General features: G+C 37.6%; 1 long non-coding RNA gene across 1 annotated transcript; it reads right to left on the bottom strand.

Moving 5' to 3' along the window:
- Window positions 1–302: 302 nt before the first annotated feature.
- Window positions 303–9,836, bottom strand: LOC149796192 (uncharacterized). Its single transcript, XR_016422501.1, has 2 exons — window positions 9,703–9,836; window positions 303–1,918 (listed from the first exon to the last, which is right to left on the bottom strand). It is a non-coding gene; the product is annotated as an uncharacterized LOC149796192 (long non-coding RNA).
- Between the last annotated feature and the right edge of the window lie 1,255 nt (window positions 9,837–11,091).

The raw sequence follows: 11,091 nt of genomic DNA, 5'->3' as shown, positions 1-11,091 counted from the left end.
GTGGACAAGACACTGCGTTTGTAGCCATATTGTCCTGGGCATACGATTTATCCGACGATCTTGTGCAAGAAAAATCTTAGACTCAGTATCGAGCTTAATTCTGAGTTTGATTTTAAGGACCAGACCTTAAGTTTAAACTCAATTTCTCAAACGGACTTAAAGTAAAATTTGAGACTAAAAGCTGAGATTTAGATCAAGAGCTATCTAGTGAACTAAAAATGTCAAATATAAATCTCAGTCTGAAACAAAATGGCTGCCTTCGTGAGGCGGATAAAGGAAATAAGTTAAAGCAAAGACGAATATTCATTTAGACTCAAGTTGTTATGTAAATTTTATTTGCTTTGTTTATTAGTTTAATTTTATTTTATTTCATTACATGCTACTGTAATGTAACACCGTATGTTGGGCTTGACCTTGTCCAAAACTGAGTTCATTTCTGCTTGACCCAAATTGACTTTTTATTTTATTTATTGTAAATAACTAATACATAGCTAAATTATTCTCTATATGTATGGGTTTAAAATCAGTGTTATTATTAGCAGAAGTAAATACGTTTATTTGGGTCCAACTTTTGGAATTTCCAAAGTGAATTGTACAGGATTTTTTCATTCGTGCTTTAAGTCTTAGCTCAGTCAAGTTGTATTATCTGTTGTGACCAGTAATTCTGGGCTGGAATCTATTTTCTCCAAAGTATTGAATTCAAGTGATTATTTTCTCTGGAAAAACAAAAGTGCTCTGATAAAATTCTTGGATACATACATTCACTGGAATTTATAGTGTATTCAACCTGGAATTATATTTCTGTGATTCAGCAAAAGACTGTTGGCATATCAACATTCTACGAGCTATAACAGACACATTATTTCCTTCAGTTTTTGTATTTATTCTGGACTTACACTAAGTTTTATTCAGGACTTTAAATTATTAGGCATTGTGTTTGTAATTCTTGGATTATTCTGGAATTCAATTAACAATATGGTAAGTTCGTTTTTCTCATTTTCACTTTATATTCCAGGGAAATAAATGATTTGTTAAATTTTACAAAGCTTGTAGTCTTTCACTCTTTTCTGTTTTCTGTTACTTATTTTAAGAGCACAGACTCGTAACAAAATCATAACTGAGTTTGAGATTGTCTTAATATTTGTCATGAAATTGCAGCCCAACATGAAGTCGTTGGTATATATTTTGTAAAACATTTTCTTTTGTAAACGCCAGGCAATTATGAAATCAATCACTTAAATCCTGTTCTTGGGCACGGACAAAATGGTATACATGTTACTGATCGTCCGTCCGTCACGCTATCTCCTTTGAAACAGTTCAGTGGACTGTAAGTATACTTGTGCTTTTACATCAAAAGTGTGACAATGCCATAGATAACTATGCCTCAAAGATTCATGGAGTAACAAAATGTAAGACAATCCTATGAATTAATAACCATGATTCATATTTATCTTTATGAACGTTCAATCTGCAAACTAGGTAGCTCAAATTGGCATCTTAGGTAACGGGCACAATCTACGTTTAATGCATACTACGCAGAGGTATCTTTAATGTACACTGAGACATGGGACTTCAAGTTCTCAAACCCTTTCCGAAAGAAAGTTCCTGGGACTGGCACTATCGTGCCAAGTGCAGGTTGGAGACGAAGAATCACCTCTGAAAGTTGCATGCGGGAAATTGGGTCGCCAGATTGGAAGTCCGGCGCCTTAACCTCTGAGAAATCATTCTTGGATTTTGAGTGAATTACACCTTTTGATATTGGATAGTCTGGTGAACGATTCCGATGGAAAATGTCATCAGTGGTGAGTAGGATGGTGCTTTTGAACTCCCTTTCCTATTGGTTTGGTCATGGTTGAGGGCCAGATATCCTAACTCAGTTTAATCCTTGTTGTGCAAAATGCTTCAGAATACATCAGATCTGCAAATATTCACAAAAACTGACACTTGAAATATGTTATATTGAAAATACAACGAAGAAATCTACAATCCATGTGAGTGGAAATTAGTTTAAATTAGCCACAATCGAAGACATACAAAAAATATCAGCACTGAGAAAGCGACACATCATATCTAGTTATCATTATGCCGGGGGTTATTATTCTCTTTAACGGTGGATGTGGTATTATGGTTCATTAGCGAAAGGATTAGACGCCAGCTTCTCATGTCGCGGCAGAGCTGAGACTGCTTCCATGAGGATTCCATGGAATGCCCTCTGAGACAAAAAAACGTTAGGAGCGCCTTAATGTCGTGACTGCAAATAATGCCCTTGAGACGTCTAGATGGCGTTATGAACGAGCTTACCCACTTACAACGCTATTACCTTTGATGACGAGTTTCGCTAGCGTCAAGTAGATTCATACGTTTGCGGAGAACAGCACATCGTCATTGAGAATGGCAAGTGCTCAACGTAAACGTAAACGCCCACATTGCCTAAGTCCTTGAGGTATTCTTCCTGGGGATGCTTGACATGCAAGATCATAAGCGCTACTCTGAGGAAGACTGCCCCTTAGTCACCGCCCTCTGCCATTATATAATGACTGCCAGCCTGAACCTTTGGGATTGTCGCCTAACAAGCTCTTAATGGCATGCAGTGCAACGAGCTGCTGTGCTCTTGAGCAGAGGCCACCCCCACCCAACACACACACACCTCGCCTTAAACAACCGCATCATTTAAAAAAAAAAAAAAAAAACATTTTATCAAGACCTATACGATATTGTGATCAGGGGTCATGTAAGTTTATTGTTATCAATCTCAGCGGGGTGAACTGAGCCTGGCTAAATAAATTTCTAAACTTAATTATGTCCCTATCTCCACTGCACCAAGTCTGATGAATATTTCGCAGAGTGTGTGTATCAACTCCGTTAAATACAACTAAAATATTACAGTTATCTCTGATCACTTTGGTATGTGTGTATGCCGCTGAGTAACATCTGTGTTTTTATGTCTTCCACGCGAGAATATCCGAGCTGGATTTGATTATTTGTCTAGCATCACGTCGTCGTAAACAACTAAATTATTAATAAACGTATCGAGATCATCTACTGATGGTGCTTCACCGATATCAGTAATAAATTCAATAACGTCTTCGTTTAATAACTTTGCATTTTACATTAAAATCCTTAAGTACTTCGTAACATCTCTGATTATCAACTGACGGAGAAACTAAATAAAACTTATCCCATTTCAACCATCTCAATATAAATTTAAATAACAATTGCGTTTTACCAGACCCATATGTGCTTATTATGATCTTTCGGACAGAATTTGGCATGCTGCATGATGCTTGATTGGCTCTTGCTTTCGTGTCGCTGAGAAATCAATTACATCCATGCTGTAGAAATATAATAATAATATGGATTTATATCGTGTAAAAATGCAGGGCGAGTGCCCCCACAAGTGGACTAACAATTGTTACAACAAAAAAATAACAAATCAGCAGTTACAGGTAAGTGTGAACGATGTGGTACAAAGAAATTTAAATTTATTTCCGCTGACAAACCAAAGGGCAAGACTGTAAAAAAGGGAGGTGATATAGCCGCGCAGTTAACAAATTTACCAGGAACACCATGGGCTAAGCACCCAGGAGAAAAATACATTCCATGATATAATTATTGTGGTCCTGGTACCAGATTTGATATCAAGCTTGATAATCAAGATCAGCCAATACCTAGTGAGTATCCAGTAAATGCCATTGATAAAACATGTCATGCTCATGATGCAGCTTATAAAAGTAAGGATCTTCAGCAGCGGCATATTGCAGGCGTAAAATTAATTCATGCGTTAAATTCCATAAAAAATAAATCTTTCAAAGAATCATTAGCTAACTGGTTGGTGAGATCTGCAATGAAGGGTAAACTAGCATTAGGATCTGGTAATTAATCAACCGATTATTATTATAACGGAGTCTAAGAGGAAAATGGAAAGGTAGAGCAGCGATTAGTAAACTCGTTGAAGCAGAAAATGTTACACGTGTTGCTGGTGAAAAATGGTTAGCACGACAGGCAGTATGGCAAATCTATTTATCATCACCTAAAATTATTCAGCATGCACATTTTGATGTTAGCGTGCAAATGAAGTTCATCAAGCAGATATTCTATTTTTACCTCATGATACTATCAAAATACGTAGACGTCAGTTGACATACCAATACGCGTTAACTATTGTTGACGTTGCAAGTAGGTATAAAGAAGCAGAGCCACTATCAACTAAAACAGCAACTGAAGTTGTATCTGCTTTTGAGCTAATTTATCAACGAGGACCCTTACGATGGCCACAACTATTACAGGTTGAACCTGGCAAAGATTTTCAGGGCACAGTATCATTGTTGATGAAGCAACATAACGTCAAAATACGACAAGGACATACTGAAATTCATCGTGATCAGGCAATTGTTGGGCGATTTAATCGACACTTGCTGAGCGGTTATTTGGATATCAGTATGCGAAGGAAATAATTCAAGATACGAGATCTCGCGAATGGGTTGCAAGATTACCATGTGTGATAACTGCATTAAATAGTGAAATTACTCGAACAACTTATATGAAACCGATTAGCGCGATCACAAAAGAAAAACAACATATACCCGTACAACGACGTAATTTTTCAAAACAACCAGTATTGGGTAATGTTACTGTAAGATATTTATATGAACCCGGTGAACTTGAAGGTGGTAAAAAAAAAGCGACTGATCCTATATGGAGCATTACAACGCATACAATTTCCAGCGTGGTAAGATCCACGGGTAGACCTGCAATCTACAGATTAGATTCAACTGCTCCTCAACTTGGATTTACGCGCGAACAATTACAAGTAATTCCTGAAGACACACAGTTACCACCACGATCACTTATCTAGCACCCCTCTTTTCTATCTACGGTAAATTGTCTTGGATTATTACTCGAGTACTGCCACAACATTACTGTATTACAGCTCGCAAAATGATTATTCTGCCGTTGTCTCAACGTCATGATAAATTCAACATCGAGATCAAAGTCGCTTTTTATTGTCACATTGTTTATAACAAGGTAATCTTACTACATCGCTGTCAATAACATCATCAATGGGTTCTGTAGCGTCTATAACAGTTCTCCGCAGCTGAGATATTCTTCTGACTCGAGACTGCGAGATAAACTAAGTTTGACCATTCGATACGATCATCGACGATCCAAACAACTGTATCAGAGATGGTTAACCCCTGATGAATGAATTGTCATTGCGTATCCCAGTGCCCATGGGGTCTTATCCGCGCTCAGCTCATCCTCAACAACACTAGCATCAACTACGACAACATCATTTAATACGAGATTCTGTTTATCCGTTGAGCCGGGAATTTCAACGTCGATATTCTGTCGTCGTGTATCAGCTGGTCTATAACACAATGGTACACGTAGATCTGAATTTTTTTTTTCTTTTTGCAACTGAAATAACAGCTGTTGAAGTGTATCACGAACTATCTTTCTACTTGCCACTATCAAATCATTTGGTCTCCACACTTGCAGAAAATCGTCCATAGAAGTTTCTGAGATTATTTTACGCATTATTTCAAACTGAATTTTATTCGGTTGTAGTCTGATTAATTTCTTAAATTTCCTTAATTCTGGATCAAGAGATCTGTGATCATCAGTTACTTCATAATAATCTACAAACTTCTTAAGCCATTCGTGCGGAGATAACCCAACAAACGGCGGTGGTTGACCATGATCGCCGCACATTATCACAGCTGTATTTTTCAATAACAGCCAATCGAGAATTTTGTTTAATGTATCTTTAGATACTGTGCATACTTCATCCCAAATGATGATCCTTGGAATGTATTTCTCGCCCATTCGGTCAGGATTCCATGCGTCCCCCTTCCATCGGAAGAAACTATGATAAGTACATTTTCGTACTCCTCGTTGTTTCATTTCTCTCGCGAGTCTGTGGGTAGGCGTTAAAACAACCATATCATCTGAACTCTGCCGAAATAATTAAATAACTCGCGTTGTTTTACCAGAACCTACCGGTACATTTAGATAAACAGTCTTGTGTCTGGATACTGGATCATACACAGATGGTGCATTCGACATTTGTCCTGATAATACTGATATACGATAAATATCTTTGATTTCAACGTCTGCGGATTCAGAATAATTATGTAACATTTCTTGTTTTATTCTCCATTCGCCCCATGATACATCGTAGGTAGTACTTGTAAACTGAGTCAGCAATTCTAAATATTTTTTTTCGATGTAGAATGAATCCGTAGCAACTCTGACTACAGTGGTAGGGAATATATTTATCATCGCTAATAAATTTATAGAAACATAAGCGAGCACTGAAGATCTTAAATGAGTAAACTGAGGTGACTCGCCATCAATATAACCAACAATTGTACCTAATCGTGTTCCGTTAGACAAGTAAGCGGTTTCTCGACTTACAAATATATTTCTCTTCGTTGCCTCAGCAATTATAAAATCATATTCAACATCGTCTATGATCAATCGTGCATAATGTCGTTTATGATCATATGCTCCGCCTTGAGTAAATTTACCAATTATTCTTCTACCAAGATCTTTTGCGATTTTATTTTCATCAGGTGGTGCTAACCAAACTTCTTTCTGAGGACGGTATGATATAATTGCCTCACTTACAATCAACGATATTAGTATTTTGCAATCAAGCATATATCGTAACAGCACTATTGGTGCCCACATTTTTTCTGAAACGTGCCTACCAAACCAAACATAACAGATCGGATGAAGACCTTTAGCAAACTCGAATGACTCGATACCTGCGAATCCAGTTAGATCAAAATCAGGTACTCGCCATTTTTAAAATCAATTAGTTCATTGTCTGTCTTAACCATTATGTCAAATTCAGATATCGTTTCATCGTTAAGAATTAATTATATCAACGACGACAATTTAGCGTACGCGTGTGTTGCCGTGTGTAATTTTACAACACAGTCGTGCAATTTTGTGCTCGGGCACGTGGATATCTTTTTCGCGATAATATTTTTAAAAAAACAACGATGGTTGCCGATGGTGAAACACACATTGTCACAGCCACTGCTGCTGTCAGTGGTGTTAGCGCTGATAATACTACGCCGGTACCTGCAGTAAAAGCGGATACCGAGTATACAACAACATCGATGAGAAATGCACGTCTTCGGTATTTTTTTTTACTTTCGTTGTGTACTTGTCAACGATGGTTTTTAGCGATGATTGCCATTCACGTACTTGATTATATCTAATTTTTTGAACGTCCATTATATTTTACACAGTAATCAATTGAGGTGTTTCAGCAACAAATTCCAGACACCACCAGTAAGATGCTGAGGTTAATTTCTTACCAGCTGCTTCCAGAATAAATGTTTCTTCGTCGTTGCTATTTAACGCAACAGACACAAACCCGGAAAAATTATCGGTTGAATGACGCCAGGGATATATAGTGTATATACTAAATTTTTCAGGGCTGAACACAGCCAACCTGTACACACCAGTGACTTCCGCGGGATGTTTGATAGTATTATTTTGATGTGACCATGTTGAGAATCCTGACGACACTGTGTATACCACGTTGATGATCTGTTTGTGAGGAATTTTAATCAGATCAAATTTGTTAACGATATCAGGAATTCCACTTATGACATCTTCTAGTGTCTTTTTAATCGCTTCAATGCTCGTCTTGATATCAGAGAGTTTCACGTCAGCAGCCAACGGGGTGCCAAAGAAATCGTCTGCGATTTTATTGAGTTTTTGAAAATTTCTACGGGTGTTCATGAACATATTTACGTGAACGTCATACTCAGCGTGGATAATTTACCATCTACGTTGTCCACGTACTTTTTTGTTGAGGCATCTTCGTCGGATGTTGGATCTCTTAGCACGACTATTTTATTTCCGTTCATGCTGAGTTCACCTGTCATTGTGTCGCCGGTATTCTTCAAACGATTAGCAACGCTTCTTGCAATTTCATTTCTGATAACCGCGATTTATATACTTGAGTCCCTGATCTTACCGTCGCTGGTAAACACAGGGATGTTATCCGTGGTAGCACCGAGAACTCTACCAATTATATCATTCCATTTGATATTGCTCGTTTTCAAAACGCCGTATTTATCCTGAAAAACAACAACTTCATCTCGGTCAACTCCAGAGAGGTTCATAATATTGGCGAGTTCATCCTTTGTGGCGTAATTTGACAAATCTATTTCGTCGAACCTTTTTTACTCTTAGTGGTATCGCCGCGTGATCTTCCGTAAATATCTAACATTATTTTTTATTACCGGCTCGTTTTCCTCCTTTGAGAACTTATAGTAGTTGCACGTCATCGAGAATATTATTAGGGCATGAAGTAACAAGACCACTTTCTTGAGTAGTAAAACCACTTCCAGTTACGCCCAGCTCTTTTGGAGTAAGATCAGGTGGTGGTTGTTTCCGTTGTCGAGATCGCTGCGCTTTTGGCGATATAACTGGCAGTCCAACACTTTTTTTTTCATTTTATTAATTTCTTAACAAAATCATCATACTCTTGCTTATATTTTTTTTTACTGATTTGTGAAATATCTTTGTACGCACGAAATACTTTAGCAGTCCACTCATGTTCTGGAGTGTTATAAAACTCTGGCTTTTTATACTGATGCCGTAGTTGATATCCACGTGCAGCAACAGCAGCAGGATCATTCATGACTATTATATAACCTCGCCGAGTAAAATACCTGGTTTTTAATTTTGGTTTAGATAGATCCTCGACGATATTTTTAACATCCTCGAATTCAGTATGCGTTTTATTGGCAGACTCCATAGCTTCGCTGATTTGCTTTGGCAATGTTTCGATACCTTTTTGTGATGCTGTTGTGGCTGTGGAGATTTCTTTGGTTGGTTCGACAATTGGTCTAAATAACTGTTCGGCGCCCTGTGCAAATTCAGCTTGGGATTCTTGACGCGCTTGTAGTTTTTGTTTAACAGAATCATGGAGTGGAATATGTTTTTTAATTGCCTCTAGTCGTTTTCGAGTTAATCTAGCTGTATGAGATTCTTTAGATGGTGCCATTATTTGATATAATTTTATTTAATTTACAGCAGCAGGAAGGGTGCAGTCTCCTACTCGGTACCCCAGTTAATCGCTGATTTTTTGCGAATTTTTTTTTTTTTTTTGGGGGGGGGGGGCGAACAGGTTGGAGATTTTGAAGGCTTAATTTTTCAAAATGGAACCTTCCTCCTTTAAGGTAAGCCGTATAGACTTCTTTGCTCGGATTTATTGAGGTGGGTTCACCCTCTCTGCTGCTAAGTTCAAGAAAGTTTATTTAATATATTGTCTAAAACAAGGTAGCAACAAGCTCTTATGATCTTCATCTACAAACTATAAAACATGAATTATTAACCAACTTAAAACAACCATTTCTCAACATCAACGATCACATTTTGACATTACAAAGCTCAACAGAACATTATAGCTATGCATGAATACATTTCGCTTGTACATTTTTGTAAATGCAGCTTTCATTTGTCGACTGGCATTAGCACGTTTTGGAAAATGTGTACATGTGCAAATTGATTTTGTTTCCATGTTGTACTCTGTTTGCATTTATCAGTCGTCATAATATCAGATTGCGAAAAGGTAACAGTATTATCTAATTTTGTTGTCACTCTGCAGATTTGTGTTGCTTACGTCAAGATCAAGATCGAGAGAGAGAAAGTGTGTGTGTGTGCTGGATTTGCCTAAAGCTCATCATAACAGTTGGTAGCCCTGCGAAACCTAATCGTTCGTAATTTGGCAACACTCGCACACGAAGACGATATGTCCTCTTAGTTCGGTGTTTTGCGTCGAAAATAACGCTGAAAAACTCCGTCCTGAAGATAGGCGCTTAGCAGACTAGTTTTCGATCACGTCTGTACCAAATGTTGCGCTATTGGTAATCGGACGCAAACCCGTCAGGAAATATTGTCTGTTCGTCGCCAGGATTTCCGCAAGAAAAGAGTTCGCATTTTTTGAGAGCACGGAACATTCATTTTGTTTGAAGATTCCAAGAATTTAGTTTTATGGTGTTTTGAATTATTACAATGCGATGTCACATATAGGTAATATTAAAGACGGTTTTGATCGTCTGGAGTTGAACAAAACAGTATGGGAATTCCCCAATCGATACGAGGTGATAAAGATTGTCGGGTCAGGTGCCTATGGTCAAGTTTGGTAAGTTGTTCAGCCACAGAGATTTCTCCTTATGTAAAATAGTTGTATGCATTGCGTGCACATCTTTCACAAACACAATAAAGATGACCTATCGATATTTAGTTGGAATGTCGACATGACGTCATCATCGTCATTGAACCAATCAAACACCGCTATCTGACTCATTCGAGTAGGTGATTGACTCTGTTTTTATCCTTTTAGAGCTTTGTCGTCGATAGCAAACAAAATCCTTTTAGCATGCTATTTTCGTTTTAAAACTAAATATGTGTAACCAATGACATGTTGAAATGCATTTCCAAGATTCATTATGAGAAATTTTGGGATGATGAATTTAGACACTTTTAAGGCATGATGAAGGATAAGACCTGAGTAAACTAATATTTTCACCTACCAGAACCACTGACCAGACATCAAGCCTGATGACATCATGTAGCCTGTATGTAGAAATTATCAATCATGTGCACTAGAGTCTAGGTCTTAACATAGATGAAATCCACAAGGTGAATGACAGCATACGTCTGATCCAGCTATCATTGATTTGGGGGTAAAGAGGGCTTGTTAGTGAGATGTTGATATATTATGGTTTCATGAAGAATGCATATTTTAATATTTTTTGCATATAAAACATAGGTACTAGACAACAAAGTCGTTTACATGAATAGTGTTGCTCCCAAGGGCAGAGTGCTAGGGATTCAAGTAGCTATCATATTAAATATAAGCATGTCTCGTCTCCAAGATCTCGGGAACTTACATTGCACATGCAGTTTTAAAATACTACTGTAATTATCTCAGAAAGCTGCAATGCATTGCAGATGAGTATAATTAATGAGGTTATCTTGCATCTGATTGGCTAAGGTGATTACCACACTATAGGTATTTTTGATGTGATTGTGATCAAGCTTTGAATATAGATGCGT

The sequence above is a fragment of the Sinohyriopsis cumingii genome, chromosome 7, assembly GCF_028554795.1.
Source record: "Sinohyriopsis cumingii isolate HCF-2022 chromosome 7, ASM2855479v2, whole genome shotgun sequence".
NCBI classification, from domain to species: Eukaryota; Metazoa; Mollusca; class Bivalvia; order Unionida; family Unionidae; genus Sinohyriopsis; species Sinohyriopsis cumingii.
The sequence above is the reverse complement of the archived record's forward strand: the minus strand, read 5'-3'. Positions and strand labels throughout refer to the sequence as shown.